Here is a 23,420-nt window from a genome sequence, read left to right on the forward strand (position 1 = left end):
TTAAATAATAATATCTACATATTGACATCTCAACTAGAAGAGGCAAAAGGATTGACTGGTGAATTGAAATCAATCTTTGATGCTAAGGAGAGAAGATGTGAGGAAGTCCAACTAGAAGTGGAGACAGAGGACAAAGAATTTCAGGACCTAAAAGGAGAAATGGAGAACATCAAGAAAGACCTTGAGAAGTGTAAAAATGAGTTCAAGGTAAGGATTTGGTATGATGACAACACTGAGGCTTTGGACAACATGTTGAGTAAACAAAAACACACCAAAGATACCGGAGGATTAGGATATTCTCCCCGTGAATGCTCCATAAGTGAGGATGTCTCTCACAAGGACATTCAGTTTATCTCCTCTAATGGAGATAACAAGGGTCATACCTTCATAGTACGAAGTGCACCAATAAATAAGGTTGACCTAGCTACAACCGGTGAGTACTTGAGGCTAAAAATGAAGATCGATGCATTAAGAAGAAACAATGTAGATCCTAAAGGAAAGGGAATGCTGAGAGAAGATAGGCTCACTGGAAACACGAATGTAAGAAAGTAGCCTAAGAGATTCCCCACTGGTGGAAGATAAAGAGATGCAACACCCCAAAGAAGTAGAAGTGGAGAAGCCAAACTAGTCAGATCACCTCATGTTTGGCAAAATGAATTTGTAATTAATATGTCTCCATTCTCCAATAACTATTTTGCTTTTAAAGGATATGGCCATAGGGCAAAGGAATGCAAAAAGATGTCTAGGAATAGAAAAAGTGTTCTTCCTAGGAATAACAATTTAGTTTGTAGAAGATGTAATGCATTTAAGCATAGAACATCAAAATGTAGAAACATGCATAAGCCCACTCCTGGTCATGCTAACCAGAGTCCATTTGCTGCCTCAAGAAATGTAAATTATATGTTATAAATGTAATGGATTGGGCCATAGAATTAATGAGTGCAGGAAGAAGATGTTTCATGCACATGGCAGTCGACATAAGAACTATGCCCAAAGGAGAGATGCTCCTGCAAGATCAAGAAGTCAATCGAAACCATTAGCGGGCTACAATGACATGACCCCGAGAAGAAGATCAAACCGGTTTGATAGAAGGTCTTCCAATCATCTAGTTGGGATGAGTGTAGTATGGCTCTATGGCAATGTATCCTATCATACTGTAGAATTTGGTAATGCAAAGACCTATCAGCAAAAGAAGACGAGACCTGCTCCAAAGGCTACAAATGAGAAGAGGAGGGAGTCCAAATAGGCCTGGAAGAAGAAGGAAGAGAACATGACCATGGACCGAAATTGTGCACTCAATGCACAGGTGATATCTCCTAAAGTTTAAAGGAGATGCATATCCTTAGGAGGAGCTATATGTTGATCACATCATTCACCCCCAAATGATGAAAAGGACAAAGGAAAGGACGGGCAGTCACCGACATGATGAAGGAGATGAGATGAAAGAATGTGTGCAATTGATATCTTGGCTACACATTCACATGGGCAAGATGGATCACTGTTGCCAGTGTCAAAGTGGGATGTGACACCAGAAGGAGAGCCAACAGAAAAAGTATATTGGAAGAGATATTGAATTAGTACAATATGTTGCCAGTAGGGACAGTTACCGATATTGAAGAATATGTGAGTCAATATGTTCTAGTTGTGTTGCAGTGGCTCCGGTAGTGTGGGCAAATGTGTTTATGTCTCTGATGATATCAAAAGTTGTCCTAAATGGTAATGTGTTGGACCAGTAGCTGATCCCATGTGTATGAGACATTATGATGTCAATAGGTGTGAGAGTTGACATGTAGTTAATGTGACTTGGCATTGTGGTTAGGTATGTTTATGCCACAAAGATGGGATGGATGTCATGGAAGTGAAAGACCATCAACATGTATATATGCTCACTTCCACCGGTACAAAGTGCAGTTTGGGGTACCTGTTTAGGACCTGACTAAAAATGAAGACCAGAGGGCTGTGATTCAGGGGGAGTTCACAATCATATCTTATGATTGGTTCTTGATACACTTGACACAAGAGGAAATCAAGTGTCATTGTTGCTGCATCGTGGACCAGTATACTGGGAGATGTGAGTCACTTGCATAGGGGGAGAATATGTCAAACTGTTTGGTGTTTGTTCTTCAGTTCATGTGCTGCTAGTTGAGACGTTGTAGAGAATAGTGGTAAAAACAAAAGGAACAAACAACCAGTATAAAAGGGAGGAAGAGAGAGATTGCAGTATACCGAATGTCAAGACCCTTTTCCATTGTTGTCAAAGGGGGAGAAAGGATTTGTAGTATACTAGATACTACATGTGTGTTGACATCAATGCCAAAGGGGGAGATTGTTGGCATTGTGTTGTCATTGATGTCAACCAGTATAGAATGACCGGTGTGGGAGATTGAAGTGTATTGGTGACATTGATGTTAGCCAAGTATTGTAGGTCACCGATTCACAAGTTAGTGTTGACTTGTGTTGATGACAAGTATTGAAGACCAGTATGGTATGATGACCAATAAAGTAATGTGTTAGAATTGAGATGTTGCCAATCGGTAAGCATGTGTCTGGCAAGTTAGTAGGGTGAGCTAATGACAAAGTGCAAAACTGATATGCAGGTGGATGTGAAACTACTGGACTCCCACTAGAAGGCTAGGTCATCCCAGGATGGTGGATGATCGACAGAGTTTGGACTGTTTCAAGTTAGTAAAGTACACAAAGGGGATGTCTATTGGATTATGTGTAGGAGATGTAGCTTCTCACACAAGGAGGTCATATTAGTGCAACACTAGAAGCTAGAGAGCACAATATGTTGATAACTAATTCTCTTCTGTCATTGGCCCACTAAAGACAAGGATTCACTTCTACTGTAAGTGGTAATTACTTGGACTATCTCTTAACATACATGGAATGCATTATGACTTTTCAGGATAAGCCAAAGCAAGAAAAGCTAGTAATTGGATGCATAGACCAGATGAGTACTGTAGAAGATAAGGAAGCCCCCTAAGGTTGAGATCAAAGATGTGCACCCGCTCAGCATATGAAGACATGATGTGCTAGCAGGGTAGAGAAGGAAGAGTTAAGATGGTGAGTTTTCCTTCTTGGTAAACCAATTGAGAAGAGAACCAGTAAAATTAAAATGAGGCTCTGCATTTGCACACATGGAGTTATCGGTATGAAGATGGAAATTGGTGTTGCCATAGATGCATAACAGATGGAGATATTTGGCATGAAGATATCATGCACACTATTAGTATGAAGGTAGAAACATGCAAATTGGTAAACATGGAGAATACTGGCATACAACCAAGTGGACAGAGAGACAAAGGTGAAGTTCTCTCAGTCTGATGAGGATGCACATGATGTGTCCTCCAAGAGCGCTGCTAAAGACCAACATGATTGATGACTGGGATAACAAGATCCATTGACACAAGGAAGGAGAAGGCAAGAAGATTAACTAGTAGGCAAAGAGGGACCGGTAGTACGAAGCATACATTGGTTGTGTGATATTTGTTGGTGACCATGTTGGTTCGACATAGTGAGCTAAGTTGGATGTCAACAAAGGTGCTAAGAGAAGACATACCAACAGGGTTACTAGAGAACCAGTAGGGTTAGATGTTTGGTAGGTGTGCACCAATTGTGTGTTTGGCCAGTGATCCTATCTAAACCAACACAAAGGTCTAAGTTGAGATGGATACCGATAGGGATTCCATGTGGAGTTGAAGTGGCAATCTTTTACAGGTCGGTGAAGTGTCGTGATAGTGAGGTTGTTGTAGAGTTGGTCGACATCTAATGTTGACTATGACTGTTATGGGTCAAGTTGTAGAGGGGTTGAGGCTCAAGGTAGGACGTATCCGATCAGATCTATGGAGTGCATTGATCGATGCAGGATGTTAGGGTACGAATTGAAGTAGGTGAAGCAAACCATCGAACCATTTATGGCGATTGACCAAAAGATAAGCTGACAGATTGAATGCAGATTGCTAAAGATGGAAGGCGTGTACTGGAAGGCAAGATGTTGGCAGTGATGTACAAACAATCATCTATGAGACATGATTTGAGGAGATTTGATTGGATATGGTATGGCTTGTTGGTTGAAGAAAAAACCTAATCACATGAGTGTTTGAATTTTTGTTTTGGCAGGGAAACCTAGATATATGTATGTGACCAAAGAATAGGAGATGATGATTTTGCATGCCGAATGTTGCAGTGTGGAGTGTGAAAGAGAAGAAAAGAGCCAACCATTCAGTGACTTCATCGAAGATCATATAGAATGTGTTTTGGAGATGCAACCTGTGAGAGGTTATTAACCAGTAAGGTCAAGACCACAAGTAAAGAAGTATTTGAGCATGAATGCCAGTTGAATGGTGAAGAAGAAAAGACAATGAATCGAAAGTGAAAGATAGAAGTGGAAGAGATAAAGGTGAACTGGTAGAGTAGAAATAGAGTAGGGGTAATTGATAGAGTAGAACCGGTAAGGAAGCAACAAAAGAGTGTAGGAGAGAACAAAAGATAGAGAGTTGCAAATAGGTAGAGTGATAGGAAGAGGAAAGATACAGTAAAGCAGAAAAGGAGTTATACCGACAAGGTGAAGTGTATGTAGTGGTTGCAAGATTCACTTGTAACAGGTTATTACTTTTGTAATTGATGATACACATTGTAGATCATTGAGTTATAGCTTAGTGCAGGGGTTGGTGTTCCTTGGGTTGGTTCCCTAAATTATGGCTTGGTGCCCTAAATCAGGGGTTGGTGCTCCTTGGGTTGGTGCCCTAAACATTATAATCTTTTTTCACTGTGAGGTTGGATTGGAGCAGTAGACTCCAGCAACATTTATCACCGAGGTTTTTCCCATCTTGGGTTTTCCTCATATATATTGGTGTTATGTGATGAGCCTTTATGTGATTTCATTGTGTTTCTTTTCCTTATCCTATCGGTATTCTATTTAGTGCTTGAGTTACTAACCAACATCTTCTTCTAGGGTTAAAAAGGGCAAACGACTGAAAACCACTGATTCACCCCCCTCTCAGTGGTACATTTTATCTAACATCATCTTCTACTGATTTGAAAGGGTTCTTTTTAAATTTGTGTCGAGATTTCTCAGTTATATCAACTACCAAATGTGTATGCATTGCAAATATTATTAATTTACAGACTTCATAGAGAAATACCTTACTTCGTTGGATTAGGGTTTTCACATTGATCAACTTTACACTTTGATCACTCATAAATCTTCTCGCAGAGCTCACTTCTAATTTCTCTTATAGAATGAAAAGTGACAAATGAAAGGTATAGGTTTCCTTTTATCATTCGTACTTTTAACTTTTTGATGTAATAAATGCACTTTACCTAACCCTTTCAAACACCCTATTACCATATACTACTTACAAAAGTTCTCTTGCAAATCTCCAATTATGCTCAAATACTTCTAAAAAATCCTTCCAGATAATCTACAATACATCAATGTAAATTCTCACAATCTGCCACATTCCTGCACCAGTTGCTGGTAGGGGAGGAAAAGATTTTCTTGAAAACTCCCCCTAGGCTAGAGGCCTTAAACTAATTCCCAAAGGAATTTCGAGCACCGGATCCAAGTGCGGATCCATTTCCTACATCATTGTCACTCTTTTTCACCCATGTCTTCTTCATCTAATTGTTGATCTCATCCACAATTAATTTTCCTTTCCCCTTATCATCGTTTTGTACACTTTTATTCTTGTTGTTGGACCTTCCTATCCACATTTTTGCTTCTACAAAATTTTGCAATGTGACCGGGATTTTTGCACTTATAGCACACAACATTTCTCTATCTAGGCTTGTAATTCCCTTGATTTCCTCTAGATCTACATTGCTTAGCAATGTGGCCAAATCAATTGCATGTGTAACATCTAACATTCATTCTATTTGAAAAGTTATTCATCATACTTCTACATTTACTTGATTTATGACCATACTTATTGGAATTGAAACATTGACCAGAGAAAGATGAACCATTTTGATTCATCCTATTTTTGCATTGACTAGCTTTATGACCAAATTTATTGCAAACAAAATAGTTACCATTAAACTTTTGAACATTAGGTTGCCTTACCAGAGACCTTTTAGCTTTGTTCATCTGATGTTCTGACTTAGGATTGCTTTGACTAGATCTGAAGCTTTCTCCTTTCTCATATCAAAGACCTTGCTTGTAATCTTCATTCTTCTAAATTTGCAGCAACACATAAAGTTTAGCTGAGATAATCTTGAGCTTTTCCTTGTACTCATTTGCAGTAGCAAGTTCATCCCTAAGAATGACAATCTTCCTTTCAAGCTCTTCTTCATTATTTTTAGATTGTTGCAATTCAAGCTTTAGCTGATCATTTTCACAATTGATTATGCAACATTCATCAGATATTTCTTTCAAAGACTGATTAAGGTTCTCTTCATTCTTCTTTCTTCCCTCAATCTTCTTTGTCAACCTCATTACTATAAATTCCATCTCATTTTTCTAGACTGCATTATCCCTTGCAAGCTTCTCATATTCTTTTATTTTTACTTTTAAAGCCCAATTCAAGAGACCATCATCTATGCTTTGGCTTTCTTTCTGCTTTATCTGATCAACAAGTTCCCTTCTCTTTTCCCTGGACTTATTTAGGTGCTCCTTCAATGACTTAATGAAATTCTTAGCATCCTTAAGATTCACTTTCAATTCCTGAACTTCAGCTTTAGACTGATCAAGATCATCAAGTGCAACAAGAAACTGGTGTTTAAGACCACTAAAATCCATTGCACCACCTTCTTAGATCCTTGCCAAGCTGTTAGACTTCTTCTAAGGAACTAGGCTCTGATACCAATTGTTGGAATTAAGGAACACCGAGAGGGAGAGCGGGGTGAATCAGTGTTCTACAAATTTTAAATTTATAAAATTTCTCTTTCAACCACTTAATACATTGAACCAAAAGAAAGATGAAAGAACACAAGGAAATCAACCACATCACCATAACACAAAGATTTTATACGTGGAAAAATCGGTCAAGGGAAAAACCATGGTGGGGATGGGCCCACAAAATGAGTATACTCAAATATAAGTTTTACAATAGAATGCACATGCATTCAGGCACTCTGCCTAGAGCTCACTACCTAAAAATTAGTTACATAAGATTACTGAAGTACATGAACTAAATAATAACATATATAAATGCCTGATTATAGTTTCAGTTAAGCACATTACACAAACTTTTCATACTCTACCTTATACTACTCTGTTCCACTATTATGCTATGATTCAGAGCATAAATCTCTAATCTGTGCACATGCAACTATGCACAATATATCTTCAACACCTTTTGCATTCACCACACACACTAAAATGATTAAATACATCACTTATATATATCCACAACAAGATATTAGATCAACCACATGTCAAATTCAAGAACACTTAGCATATTATGAAATGTGTACATATTGTTGGCTAAATCCAAAATCAAAATACCAATGCAGACCAAAACAATTGTCCACATATTGTCACAACCATTAGACTAAATACCTAGACCACAAAAAAAATCACTAAAATTGATCCACATAATCCGCATAAGGATTATCCACACAAGTCGACTGTTTTGCATTGATAAACTAAAAACCGATACATCAGAGCTTCTAACTCTAATACTAATCATCACCAGAGGCTAAAACTATGGAATAAGGTTGTCTAGACATCCATCAACCTAGAATCATAATTACAACACAAGACGATAATAGAAAGGATGTATCAACCAAAATGCACAACACTATCTGATGCTCTATTCTAGCTTGCTAGATTTGAACCAATCTTGAATCTGACTTCCAGTAGGATTACATACAACAATATAGATGGGTGCATTGACTTGAGTTGCCATCAATGACAACACCAAATATCTTGTGCAGTGTCTCTTGCCAACATGATTTCCCTATAAATGAAGAAGAATTGGAGAAGGAATACAAGACACATGAAAGATTGTATAGAAGCAACTGGCCTTTAGGCTTAGACATTTGAAGAGAGATGAGAGACACATTACTTCAAAGGATATAACACCCTACAATATTAACATGTTTGTCAGATAATTCAAGTACACATACCCTGCTTTGTGTCAAGTCTGTGGAGTTGATTCTTAGAATATGATCCCTAATTGGATGCTTGTCTTGTGCATGCATATTCAAAGCATGGACATAAATAGGCCCTTTGATTATGCAAGTTTATTGGCATAAGGACTTAACAAGGCCCTCTATGATTTAAAGAAGGGACCTTCTCTAGGTTTTAGGTATTACTCTATCATAATACATATTTTGTTGTATAAAGGCCTTAAGTTTTAGCACCTTGATTTGAAAAATTGTACCAGTTCTTAAGGGTGAACCTCTCCCTATCCAAGAATGGACATACATTTGGGATAGGAATTCACAAGGGTATTTATCTTGCATTGAGAGCCAATTTGTTAGGAAAATGATGAGTATTATCCAAGGGGAGTTATGGTGGGGTCTGAGTAAAGAGGCAAATGAGTTCTTGAGGCCTAAAGACCTTTTGATTAAGTTAGGAATTAACCACAACTGGGGGTCATGGTTTTATTTTAAAGACCACACTATTATCAGGATTTTTGGTAGCCATGTGGTCCCAAGGCTCCTTCTCATCATTGCACTTGGTAAGATTGCCTTTTAGAAATTATGCATCAGTTGTTTGAAGTAGAGAGGTTCCTTATTAGGGGAGCTCACAAGAAGGGTTCACTTCTTCCTTCCTAGGTTAAGGTAGGAATGCATAACTTCACTAATAGAAAGGTTAATGATATTTTGGATAGTATGTTGAATAGATACAACCTCCCCTAGGCTAATTAAAGATTAAATGACTGAAAGTTCTTTGTGCAAGGTTTTGCAAAGGCAAAGACCCATCAACATGATTGGGATGATGAGGAAGACCTTATAAGAAATTCCTTTGATTATAATGAGGACTTGAAGAAAAAGAAGTGATAATATAAAATATAATATGAAGAGAATAGGAAGAGAAGAGCCGATAGATCATACTCTCCCTCATGGAACCATCTCTCGATACTAGAAGCAAAGACGAAGGCCATTTTCAGTGCCTATATTCTTGTGGACCAGATGCCATTACCTCATCTAACACATGAAGTTGTGGAACCTCAAGTGCAACAAGTTAAAGAGGAGGAGCGTAGTTCACCTTAGTTTGTTGGTTTTATTTTCCCGACCTCCTATCCACCGTCTCATCCACCTAGATTTGAGGAGTCATCATCTGATTCCTCCATTGCCGAGACATCACAAACCCCATCTAAAGATCCCCTTCCACCACCTAGATTGCTTGTTGAGGCTTCTATGAGATGGCCAATGGTTGCCTCTTCCTCTCCAAGTGGATAACCTCACCTTGTCCTAAATATCCCTAGAGCAGTAACACCCTTGCATACTTTGTCTCCTAGTAGAGACACCCCTTTTTAGTCTTATGAAGGTTTTGATTGTCAAGGAGAAACACCTTTACACCCACATGTTGGAAAGAGACAAAATTGTTATTTATATGTCATTCATGGAAACTAGAGTCATATATCCAATCTGCAGTTCATGATTCATTCATATCAAAATATTGATTGAGGTCCGGTGAGGTTCGGTAAGATAGAACAGTGTATCTAGCAGTGTACAATATTTTTTATGTTGGGTATTTTGTGTTGTAGATCTTAGAGAAGCATTGGGGATGTGTAATATGCCTTATTCCAAGTTTATGGCCTTTGGTGTTGAGTATTGAGTGAGTTGGAAGATCCGCTAGACAAGTTTTTTGGTAAAACATGTTGGCCATTTGGAGGAATTGATTATGTGTTGCATTGATGTTTTGTCATTGATGCCAACACTAGCTGTTTTGGATGCTTTACCAACACCCTTTTGGTCCCGGTAGGTTGTGTGCTTTCTGGTTGGTTTGGATCCGACATGATCTGGTATGATTGGGTTATGGAATTGGCTTATTCATGCTACTCATGTTCATATATAGTCAATTGGTTTTGGTCTGGTGATCAAATGCTATCTTGTTTGCTTGGAAGCTTGGTTTGTGGTTCCAATGGTGAAATGATGATCTTTGATGATGTGCATAAGTGGTGTTGGTGTAGCTTTTGGTATGGTTTCAGGATGCTGATAGTGATCATGTTTGAGACTTGGTAGATGGAGATCATTGTTTTAGCGTGTGGACCTATATTGGGTCCCAGTTGATCTAGGTTATGGACCGTCTTAATGTAATGTGTGGATTGGACCTCTTGGATCTTGTATTACTATGCTTCATTCTCACCACTGTCTTCTTGTCAACTTCCTTCTTCTCTGTATCATGCTTTCTTCTCATTTTGATCTCTTCATAGAATAAACATTTATTATTTTTTCCATTGTTTATTGCTTCACTAAAACATTTTCATGTCAACATTCAACATTGTTGTCTTCATGTCTCATAAATAACATCTTTGTCAAAACTGTCATATGCATTTTGAATAGCAGGTTGTCCTCTAAATTCATGATGCTTCATTAAAGGCTTCATTTTACTAACATGCAAATTTATAAGAACATCATAAGATTTCCTTCCAACACAATGAATCACTATCATAATGGCATAAACCACTTTCCAAGCATATATCAACTTTAGTTTTGAGAAGATCATTCAATATTTCTCATGAACCTACTGTAGACGTATAAAAATGACCATATTCCTAAATGAATATTTTATGTTCATTTCTCTATTTAATTAAATTACCTGCATTCCTCTATTTAATTAACTAAATTACTCAATTAAATTCACTATACCTCTTTTACCATTTAATAGAATAAATTCATTTTATTCAATTAAAGCCCCTATCCACTTTTTAATTAAATTCAAATTTAATTAAAATAGTTATCCTAAATTGAATAAATCTAAATTATTTAATTGCAACCAAATTGAATTAAATTGAATTAAAACCCATTATCCCTTTATCCACTTGCAAAATCCTACATCTCCCACTTGCATCCTAACCCTCTTCCTAATTTCTTCTAGAATCCATCTAATCCTAATCAATTAACCCAAACCCATTCATTATCCCCTTTCCCTAAATTTGAGGAGGTCACTTCTCAAATTTGGAGTAAAGTCTTCTAAAAGCATTAAAGCCTTTATCCATTCAACAAGCTAACTTGTTGAATACCCCCAAATTTGGAAGGACTCTTACAAATTTGTCCCCAAAGTCTTCATAACCATTAATGGTTAACTCAACCCTTTAAGATGGTTAAAGAATTTTCATAAACTCAACCTCCATGTAACCCAAGGGTCTCATTAGGCATTTATTGCTTTGACCATGGTTATCCTTAAACCTTTGCACAAGAGTTTATCCTTTGGATAAAAGCTTTATCCAATGGATAACCCTAACTTAACCTTAACCCTTAACCACTAGGGTAACTATGAGGTCTTCTCAAGCATTTAATGCTTCTTGCATCTCCTCTCAACCAACCTTATGTTGACAATTGTCACCATTTCATTGGTGCCAATTGCAAACATGGATTCCCAACTTTCAAACTCAACCCTTGATTGCCTCTTTCAATCCTAGCCATTCATTGCCCTATTTTTGCTATAAATAGAGCTCTCATTCCTCCATTTTCATGATCCAAGTATTTAGCATCACACTTATACTAAAATCCATTCAAGCTTTCATATATCATTTATGCTCATCATTTAGCCTCTCTTTTAAATAGGAATTAATCTAAATATGCATGTTTAGAGTATGTTCCTTATCATTTAGCTTAATCATAGACTAGTATATCATGCTAAGATAGTCTTTCTACTAATCTTGTCATATTATAAACTAGTTTATTGCATTTATAGAATCATGCCTAGCTTAGGATGCATCTCATCTTAAAATCAAACCAAGCATCCCTCGTTCTTGCATTTGTCATCCCTAAACCACTTTGCTCAGTGATTTGAGAGCAAAGACATTGGTTTGAGGGACCTTATGAGATAGAGAACCATGGAACCAACCTTGGGAAGCTGAGCCATACTTCATGACTCCATATCTTGCACCAAGAAGTCCCATGGGTGTGTGAGCAAGGCTCCCTAGAACTCCATTTTTCACATTTCAAGTTCTATCGACCCACTTTTCCTGCATACATTTATGGCACCCACCATGGGGAATCACCACATATATCAAATCAGTTTTTGAATTTAACCACTTTTGCAGGTCTGCGGGAAACAAGAATCAGTGCATGGGAAACATTCCCCAGCACATCTGGTTAACAGCCTAGTGCATCCTATGTTCAGCACGTTGGGTCCATCATATAGCGCATGAAGTATTTTCCTTAGCGCATTATATTTCTAACATTTTCCTGTAGGTTTTGGCGTGGGAGAAAAACAACGCGGCACATCCGAAAACCAGTTTAGTGCTTTTGGAAAACAACTTAACGTATCGGGTCTATTTGATAGCGCATTTCACCCATTCTGTAGTGCATATAGTTTGTCCTGTAGCGCATCACGGACATAAAACAAGATTTACTTTATAACAGAAATCAGATTTAGACTTGTAGAAGTCCACAAAGCTAGTCTTTTTCTAATCACTTTACTTATTGTTTTTGTAGGATTACTGACAGTTTCTTGCAGGCTAGGGAGATCATTTTTTTTTTTTTTTAGTTAGTATTTAAAATAGTTTGAATTTTTTACTAACTTAGCCAGGTTAGTTAAAAGTTTGAATTCTTTTAATTTCTTGTTTAAAAAAAATAAAATTGAACTCACTTTGTTTTGGGCTTTAAAAGGAACAACAAAAACCATCATTTTTGCTTTTCTAGGAGAACAAATTTGCAAATCAAAAGGCTTAAAAAGAATTTCACCATCCTTTGGTGCATAAAAGGATCCATCTTCAATTTTGGCAAAGTAAAGAATCACACAAAGTCTAAAGGTCATTTACAAACTTAAAGAGGGAAGATCTTCCCCTTTCGAAGTGATTTACTTTGTTGATGAAACATCGGATTTACTTTGTTGACCACTTATTTTCAATAAATAAAAAAATCATTGCCTTGAAAAGTTAAAAAGAACACCATGTTTTCGTGGAGCAACATCTCCATATAGGATTAACAAATTATTGCTCTGAAAGATTGAAAGAAACAACTTGTTTGCCTCATCTCGAAAGTAGAAGGTATATGCTCTCCCCTTAACTGGGTGATCAAAAATCCAGACTACTCTTACGCTTTCAATCATTTCAAGCATTTTTACAATCCTTTAGTAGGCCTACCTTCTTGAGGAGTTGGAATCAACTCTTAAAGCCATTTATGGCTAGTGTGAAGGGAATGAACTAAGTGGGAAATGACTTTGACACCAAGTATTCCAACCCACTATAATCAAAAGTGGAAAGTGATGAAAGTCCTTTTCAACGGTTGCGCGCAGTGATTAGCCTTCCCCCAGTATCCTTGTGATACATACAACCTTTGTTCTAAAGGTTGGGAAGCCTCCTGAGGGAGTTTATCACCGATGGCCGAACATGAAGCCTGATTACAAACCATAGAAATAGAAGCCTTGAGCCGAGTCAGTAACCAGACATTTGTAATATCATAGTGTAAGGGTGGGGAAGAATCTACCCCCAAGATCACTCACCATATATCTCCCAAGATAGCTACTCAATTGTGAAGCAATTCACTTTGGGTTAATTTCTGGCAAAAGGCAAAAAAACGGGCGCCCTCTAGGGGGTGACACGACTGTTTGAGTTGACGGAGTATCGAGACTAGTGGGCTATGATGTTACTTATGACCTTTGAATAAAGAGTCTTCTTGAAGTGTATTATTTGTATCCAAACCTGTTAAAACATTGGGGATTTGAACACATCCTCATAGAACATACATTTTTGTTAGATTAAGCAAAATGGTTGTCTCTTTGGTGCTATGCTTGCATTTACTACTTCAGAAAATCATCCATCACAACTGAAAAACTCACAACAAAAATCCAAAAAATTGCAAAAAACCAACCAAAGGAAAATATCAGGACAATCTAGCACGTGAGAGCAACTTCTTAGTGCATGTGGTACATTTGTTAGCGCATCAGAGCATCCACTTAGCAAGTCCGGTTGAAACAGTAGCGCTCTACCAAAATTTCAAAATAACATTAAACAGTCAACGCGTCTGGAAAACAACCTAGCGCGTTGAAGCATCAGCTTAGCGCGTAGGAGTCAAACAATAGCACATAAAGTTTAATAGTTAGCACATAGCAGACCCATATTAGCGCATAACTTTTTGAGCCAGACATAAAACAAAATTTTAGCAGTCCAAACATTTAGCGCGTGGCTGGGGGCAGCTTAGTGCATGTGGCCTTTCTCTTAGCGCGTGAAGAAATTTTTGTAGCGCATCCCGTCTCTGTTTTAGCGTGTGACCAAACCCAGAAAAACAGGGGGCAAAACAGTGAAGAATTTGGAAAACTTAGAAGACATTTTTGGAAACCTCTTTTCATCAGCATCATTTTTCGTCAAAACAGAGTATCGAAAACAAAACTTTAAAAACTATTTCTTGAGCAAAAATTGTGTCAAACAAAAGTTGTAAAAATCCAAAACTGGTTGTGCGATAAAATATATCTATCCTATCAAAATCAAGAAATATGATCGCAAGTGACGAATAGGTCCTTTATCATCTCGCGAATTTTATCTCAAAACACTTATTTAAAACCTCAGGTTGTCAAATCAAGTTTCCATATCATTTGACATGCTTTGTCATGAAGGGGCATCTAAACCTTCACTTTGATAAAGTAAAACTTGAGTTTTCAAAGCAAGATCAACTGAATCCAAAACAATTCAAAGGAAACCATTGATCATTTATGCATGACTAATCCCCATATTCTAAGAATAAAGAATATTTATCGTAACACCGCGTTGAAGAAACAACAACCAAGTTTTTCCAAATTTATCAAAAGAAACAATTTTTTATACATTAATCGTCAACTCTTCAAATCTCATTGAACATTCCTTCAGCACGTCAAACTTTATATCCAAAACAAATCCAATGAATTTGATAAAGAGCCCTTAAAGACTAGTGCATATTGTCAAAAATCCGCATTTAATCAAATCATAAACCATGGAGGAAAGATCAATCTGACATTCTTACCTGACAAGTGCATCACTTACAACACACCCCGACTTGAACCACCAACTCCCAAACAACATATCGAAGAGGATTTTGTCCCCTTCGTCATAGAAAGTTTCTACTAAAATGCCTGTTACTCGCTCTCAACAAAACAAACAAAGCGAGGCACAAGCAAAATCCAGTATGAATTGAAGGTTATCAAATCCTTTTGAAGGTCCACATCTAGAGGATACTGAAATTTTTGAAGAACTTCTTCAGGAATGCCAAGAAAGTGCTTCATTCCAAAAACTTGTGGAGAGACTCATGGAAAATGACAAGGAAAAATACTTGCTCATGCTCACAAGCAAAGGAGTCAACCTCCTTGAAGACTTTGATGCAAACGTGTTTAGAATGAGGTCTCAACATTACGAATATCAAGAATGACAATGAGAAGGGGAAGCACGTGACCCTAAACAAGATATCCCCGAGCAAAACATACTGGAACAACATACACCAAGACAAAACATCCCCGAGAAAAACATACCGTTCCATACACCGTTTCAACCCAGGATCAATGCAAGGGAAGAACTCTTCCCTAAGCAAAACAATGCGCCTTTGGTTGCCCTTACTCAACAAATGCAAATGTTACAAAGACAAATGCAAGACATGCAACAAGGGACGACAGTGCAGTACTCATTAAATGAAATTTGTCCTTATCCCTTTGATAGAAGATTGCACATGATCCCTTTTCCTCCAAACTCAGACGTACCTAAATTTGACAAGTACGATGGAAAAAGTGATCCCCATGATCATGTCAGAGAATTCTATACCATGAGTCTTGAATTTGCTCATGATGACACCTATTCGATGAGGTTATTCCCAAGAAGCTTGGGAGGACAAACAATGGAATGGTTATCCAAAATTACACCTCCTGTCAGATCATTTGATGAATTGGTTAACAAATTCATAACACAATATTCCTATAACATTCAACATGCTATAACCATGCTAAACGTTTGCAACACCAAATAGAAAAACAATGAAACATTTATGATATTCCTTCAACGTTGGCGACGTATGGTTTCATGATATCCTAGAGACATCCTTGAAAAAGAGAAAATGGAAATTTTCATCGACAACTTGAATGGTGAGATGAGTTATAGGCTCAAACTCCAATGCATACCATCTTTCATGAAATTGATTGAAAACAACATTCAAGTAGAAGAGGCATGTGTCAAAAAGGGAACGCTCAAATTCTTCAAAGAAGGAACAAATTCATCAAACTACAATAACCAAAACAACAACAACTTAGACAAGTCTAGATTCTGGACTCGAAACAAAAACAAAGGCAACAATGAATCACATGATCCAAAATCTAAGCAACCAGTACTCACATTATCCGAAAATCCTCAAGCTACAAAAATTCTTATAGGTGCTAACCCAGACGCTAATACATACACACCAAATACAAAACAAGGTCAACCCAACACAAACAACACTAATGATACTCAAAACAAAACCACGAATCAAGGACCTAATAACAATTCATGCAACAACACCAACAATCTCCAAAAATGTGTCTTCACACCACTGGGACAATCACTAGAGTCGGCATTAAGAGAACTCCTGGCAAACAAGATTATCTCTTTGCTCGCAATCAGCAACTATGAACCCCAAATCAAACCACCTTGGTGGAATGACTCACACTTTTGTGATTTTCATCGCAACAAAGGTCATCGGATGAATGATTGCATGAGATTGAAAAAAATTATTCATGACATGGTTGATCGAGGTGATTTAATGGTGGATGGTCTCAAAACAAATGGTGACCACAGAGCCTTTAAAAATCCTCTTCCAAACTACAACAAAGATGGAGCTTCAACCTCAAACGATACACATGGATCTCGTATCAACCACATCTACAATAACACCATCAATCACATATCAGCTGAAGACCATCATGTGAATGTCATTACAATCCTAGACCAACATGATCATGAATCTGTCAATGTAACAACTAGAGCTCAGAAATATGTCTTGAATGGACGTACATCACTAACAACCACTACACCAAAAATCCAATATGATTTAGTCAGCCAACTACGCAAAAATCCTGCTTAAATATCTATACTATAATTATTGAAACTGTCACCAAAACACAAAGACATATTGGAACAAGCGCTATTGGAAACCAATGTACCTCAAGATCTGGATGCGGACAAAATTCAAGCCATGGTTGCTCATATGACAGGGCCTCATAATCTCACCTTCTCAGAGCATGATAATACTTCCTTAAGTCATCTGCATAACACTCCCCTCCATATTGAAGTCATCATTTATAAACACCGAGTAAAAAGAGTATTGATAGATGGAGGAGCTAGACTTAATATATGTACCTTAAAACTTATCTGTGCATTAGGCTTCTCAGAGGAGTCTATTGATCCAAGTAAAAAGATTACCATAAAGGCATATGATGATGAGGAAAGGTCATCTAAAGGAACCGTGATGTTACCCTATCAAGTTGGACCAGTGTAAAAGGATACTATGTGTCAGGTCTTAGACATAGACCTCACATACAATATTTTATTAGGTCAACTTTGGATACATGAAATGCAAGCAGTGCCTTCTACGTATCACCAGTGTGTCAAATTTCCCTATAACAGACAAGAGGTCTCTATATCTGCTGATCACAATCCATTTCAACATTGTAATACAATGGGGGTAGCCCAGGACAGTTTGGTTCCCCATAATAGGGAAAAACAGAGATCCTCAACAACATATCTATAGAAGGCAAAGCCCAGATCATTACCTGGAGATTTCAAGCAGAAAATGCAAATAAGAGAACAAGGTATGGGAGAATACTCTTTGGAACCCATGTGTTTGGCCAACTTACCAAAATCGCCCCGATCTCATGGATTACCCACAACAGCGACACATCAAGTAACTCAGCCCATCACCAAATTTGATGGTACCTTCATCCAACTAGGCACTCTAGCACATGAATCAAAAGAAAAGGACATTCTTAGCTGGTTATACAAAGATGAGGAAGGAGATAACAAAGCAGCTGCTTTGGACATATTTCTACCAACACACCTATATGGAAAGGGCTACTTAATCATGCAACAAATGGGATATGACGGTAAATGACCTATTGGAAAACGCAAAGAAGGAGTCACTAAACCAATAGACCTTCCTTCACAACTCAGTAGAGACAAAATAGGATTGGGCTATAAACTCACTTTCCTATTAAGAAAGATACCATGCATAACTCCAAAACCTCAATGGAAAGAAAAGAAGAAGTACAAAGAAGAATCCTGGCAGGAAGCACTATTTGAGTCAGTAGAAACAATCCGCAAGGCACGTGAATGTCAAGAATAGAAGCAACATCAGGAAAAGCTCCTCATTCATAAGAAGGTCATATCTGCAGTAGTAATTCATATTCAAACACCAATATCTAAAAAACAAACAAAATCATCTCCAAATATCGTTATTCCTCCCCAAGGAGGCACAGTCTATGAACAAATACAAAAAGTAGAAGCAGGATCCGACACAGAATCAACAAAGACTATCAAACTAGTATCCATCATCAAAGATCTATTTTCACCATACAACATACCTATTTACAACACTGATAAAATCTGGGATGATAACTCAGAGACTGATTCCAATGAATATGAATGGGGTAGCTGCTCAAACACTACTGGAGATATCACTGACAATACTGGCTCCATATCCCTTTCTCAAGAAGGGCATAACGCAGCAGATGGACTACTTGAATTTGGACCGCAAAATATCTATGACACCAAGGAAAGCGAACATAAACATTATGAACAAGTCTATACGGAAGATGATACCATCGAAGACCTTGACGAAATCCTTGACTTCCTTGAAACTAAAATCAATCACGATGAAAACTCTGTATTAACACTTATAGTAGCAAAACTTGGTCCGCCAAACGATTCCTTACCACTTGTCTTTACCGACCTCATTGACTGGGACCAACCCGAAATACATGATATACCAATTTTCCTAGATGATGAATCTATTATCCACTACCTATGTACCGTTAACCTGGAAACAAGCTCTACCAGTGAACAAAGTAACGATGTCTGCCAACCAGGGAGTGCCAAGTCTCTCAGTCAAAAAAATGAACCAAATAAAAGATTTGATGCTGAAAACCAGTCAATGGCAGCTCTCGATCACAAAAAAGTAAAAATAAAGGACGCATCTGAGGGTGAAAACCTTTTTAAGGAACCTAAGGATGGGAGACTTGATACTCTTCTTGAACATTTTCATGAGCGATCACCCATATTGATTGAGCCCACTCAATCAATCAACATTGGTACCACAGAAGCAACCAAAAACATACACCTGGCAGAATCTCTGACAGAGGAGGAAAGATTAGCATTTCTCATCTTTTTTAAAGAAAAGCAAATTAACTTTCCTTGGTCATATGCAGATATGCCCGGAATTGATCCACACTTGATCATGCATCACTTGTCCATCTCTCCAGGAGTTAAGCCAGTCAAGCAAAAACTACGAAAGATGAATCCACAGGTGGCACTCATGGTTAACGCTGAATTGAAGAAACTATTAGATGTTGGATTCATTCGACCCATCGACTATGCAGAATGGATTTCTAACATAGTGCCAGTTGTTGTTCACCAAAAGTGATAACCCAAGTATACTTGCAATCCTTCTATGAAATGGCCAATTTCAGTCTATGAAACACATCAGGGCTTGGACAACATAACATAGGACCCTAATTGATCCTTTTGCACTTCAGGTTTTGCTAGACCTAGGGGGGGACACCCTTTTGATGCACTGAATCAAACTTATTCACTCACCATGACAACATCAATGAAGTAGATAGATCTCACCAGGGCTCCAAAACAAGTAGTTTATTGCAGATGGGCTAGATCTACACATAAAACTCAACTATGCTTGAGCATGAGATAAATGAAACATTTCAAAACATAACATAAACTAATGATATTCTGATTGGATTTTAAATTGGTTTGAGAACCCCTTTAATTGCAAGATCAATGCCTTATCCAAGGGCAACACAGTCATACATCAAACTATAGGTGAAAACTTATACTACAAATTCATCTTAATTCTCAAGTATTCCTGCATTTAATGCCTTGCATAAATGCATTACTCAGCTCATCCACATAAAATATCAAATCCAGAAACTATATTCCATTATTCATGATTTATTACAGAACTTAAATTCTTCCTTGAAGAATCCCTGTAAACAATCACAACTACCTCCTTGAGATAACAAATCTCGGCCTCCTTGAGGATCTGATTGGAATATAATGAAAATACAAATCCAGAGACAAATTCTGTGTGAATTTGTGCATGCCTTACATACACAAGAACCTACAGCAAAACATCTACAACAAGAATCAAACTCTATTCTCTGGAAAAGGACATTGCCCTGTACAATTTTGAAAAGAACTCAGAATTGGAAGCCATGAAAATATGGAGCCATTCTCCAAATTTCTGGAACCCTTACAAATGAGAAGAATTGGGAATAAGAAGGAGAGGGAAGAAAATCAAATCTGCAACTGAAATTGCCAAGTATCTCCTCTCTAACTGAATTTCACTCATGTGGAAACTGCTCTTGAAATATCCCACATTTGTCAAAATTAACTACCTAACCAGATTCCTCATTCCGAGAGCTTTCCAGCGATATATAACACTTCATATTTTGAGCAAAAATGAGACCTTGAGCGAATTAATCATTTATGTGTGCACATCATTTAAATTTTTGAACTTTCTCTATAGTTGAAACTATATCATTAACTGATTTTAAATTTGATTTTTGCCTCCCTTTTGGCCTGACGCTTTGCCATGTGGCAGGACCTGATTGGTTGATGGGGTTGACTGGATGCCACCTAGGATGACACCTCATCACTGCCATGCCATCCGCTTTGTCACAGCCACTTGGCCGCCACGTGTACACCACCTTAGCACCACGTCATCACCACCTAGGTGCCACCGGGACTGGACCTGCCTACTGGACCTCTGACTGTACCTGCCACTTGTGTGCCACCTGGCTTTCACCATTTCACAATGCTTTTCCGGTGAGCATCTTCCTTTCACGAAGTCGTGCGAGCCGTTGGATCTTTCGAACCTGTAGGGTCTTTAACCATCTCAATTTTCGCATGTGCTTTTCGCTGTTTCATGGACCTTAACCGGTGAGCATCTTCGGGTCACGAAATCGCGTGAGCCGTTGGATCTTCTGAATTTGCTCAACCTTTACCATGCTGCATTTTTGCCAAACCATTTCACCATTTCGCAGGGCTTAACTCACGTGCATCTTCGACCTGTGAATCAACGTGCTTCGTCGGATCATCTCGGACCTGCTCACTGGTTAAGCTGACCCTTCTCTGCAAAATTCCACGTATTTGCCTTGAGAAGCGTGCCTGCGTGGAGTCCACCTGGTCGCCGCTCAGTCACCTCCTCCAGTCGCCTTGGGATTTGCACCCACTCGTGGGCCCACCTTGGGCACCCATAGGCACCGTCCATCAAAAGCCTAGAGGCTTTGACATATTAGATGTGTGGAGATTTGATTATAAACATTAAAAAAGTCCCTTCAACAGTGAATGTGGGATAATGATATTAAGCCTGGAGCTTCATTCTTTTGAAGGTTTTCTGCTGAGTGCATCCACCTGGACGTTTGAAACACCTTCCAAACACCATGCTAAGGAGGAATCAGGCAAAGGTTGTGGATTGCATTCATTTATGAAATTTTTTGCAACTTATACCACTCCACGTAGGAGGATTTTGCTTTGGTATTAATTTGTCTCTGCAACCCCTTTACACACCACGTAGAAGCCTTGAAAACCTTCTGCAATCTTCAACGCCATGTCCAGGATGCTCTACAGACTTTCCAACACACCTACACATCTAGCATGAATATCTTTGGCAATCCCATTAGACACGCCACGTAGAACTTGGGAGATAGGGAGGCACGTGAGGAAGAAGTTTGGTTGCAGCATTAACCTTGCAGGATGAAATAATAACATTGGATTTGGTACCTGCTAATTGCAATTGCTAAAGCATTCCTTAATACCCTCTCCAGCTGAATCGTGCCATAGACAGTGAGGAATTTCATTTGTTTGATTGTTTGATTGTTGCTACCAGAAGGAGACCACGTGAGGGAGGAGCTGCATTCATTTTGTTTTGAAACATTTTCCATGGCCCCCTTTATGCCACGCACAACTGCTGCATTTGCATTTGCTTTGCCATTGGACCAACCTCATATTGCTGATGACTGTTTTGCCTCCTCCACCATATGTTTTAATGCCCCTTTCCAACAATCATGTGGGAGGGTTTTCATTGCTGTGTTTCTCTTTTTGAAATTTGAACATTGCCAGTTCACAGACCACGCAGGGGGTTGAAACTGGCTTCCATGTGAGGAGGGGAAGACAATACTGCTGCTTTTGTTTCCTAAAGACACCAACGCTCCTTGACCATCCTCCATGTCACGCAGAAGAGGGGAGCTGGCTGGTATTTGCTTGCATTGGTTGTGGGGGGTTCTGAAGTTTTCAACGTGGGAGGAGAAGATTCATAACAATCTATGTTCAACTACCCTCACCATCCACCACGTGACCATTGGAAGTTTCCTGCAATTCCTTCTACAATCTCCACACCTTCTCTAATACCATGTTGCAGCAAGGAAAGAGGATATAGCGTTGATTTGCAGTTGCTTGTTGTTTATAAAATAAAGTGCCGACTCCACACTCCAAACACCATGTTTGTTGCCTGCTGCATTTCTTTGAAATTCTTTGATGCCCCCCTTCTCCATCACTATAAAGAGAACGCTATCCATAAGTGAAAAGCTCCCCTTCCTTGCTCCACAGTGATTTGTGAAGAACTTGATTGCGTCAGAGATTGATCAACTACAGCCTCCCAATCGTCCTCTAAGGAGGTTGAACTTGATGCTTTGCTTATTGTAACTCATTTGGAAATTTCAATTTCTTCATTACCTGTTTGCTCATATCTGGCATGCAAAATGCCTTGGTTGTTTTGACCACAAGAGGCATTTTCATTTTGCACCATCCTCTGGTGGGAAACATATAAGTATTCAACTCCAACTATGGATGTCAACATTACTCTAGAAATGCTCATAGGGCCAAGTTGCCAATAAAATGACACTGCACAGGCATGAGCAAGGTCGTGCCCCAAAGTGGGTCCGACTAAATTTTTTTTTGATTTCATGCAATTGACCTCTGGAATGATTTAGGAACTTTAAACACACCTCTGGAAATGATCGGTATCATTTTCAGATCATCAGACTGAATTTTGCAACCTTCAAGCAATTACGCCGCATTTTCGCATTTAATCGCGACGACGTAATTTTCAAAGTGGTCAAAACATCTTTTTGG

The sequence above is a fragment of the Cryptomeria japonica genome, chromosome 9, assembly GCF_030272615.1.
Source record: "Cryptomeria japonica chromosome 9, Sugi_1.0, whole genome shotgun sequence".
In the NCBI taxonomy this organism is placed as follows: domain Eukaryota; kingdom Viridiplantae; phylum Streptophyta; class Pinopsida; order Cupressales; family Cupressaceae; genus Cryptomeria; species Cryptomeria japonica.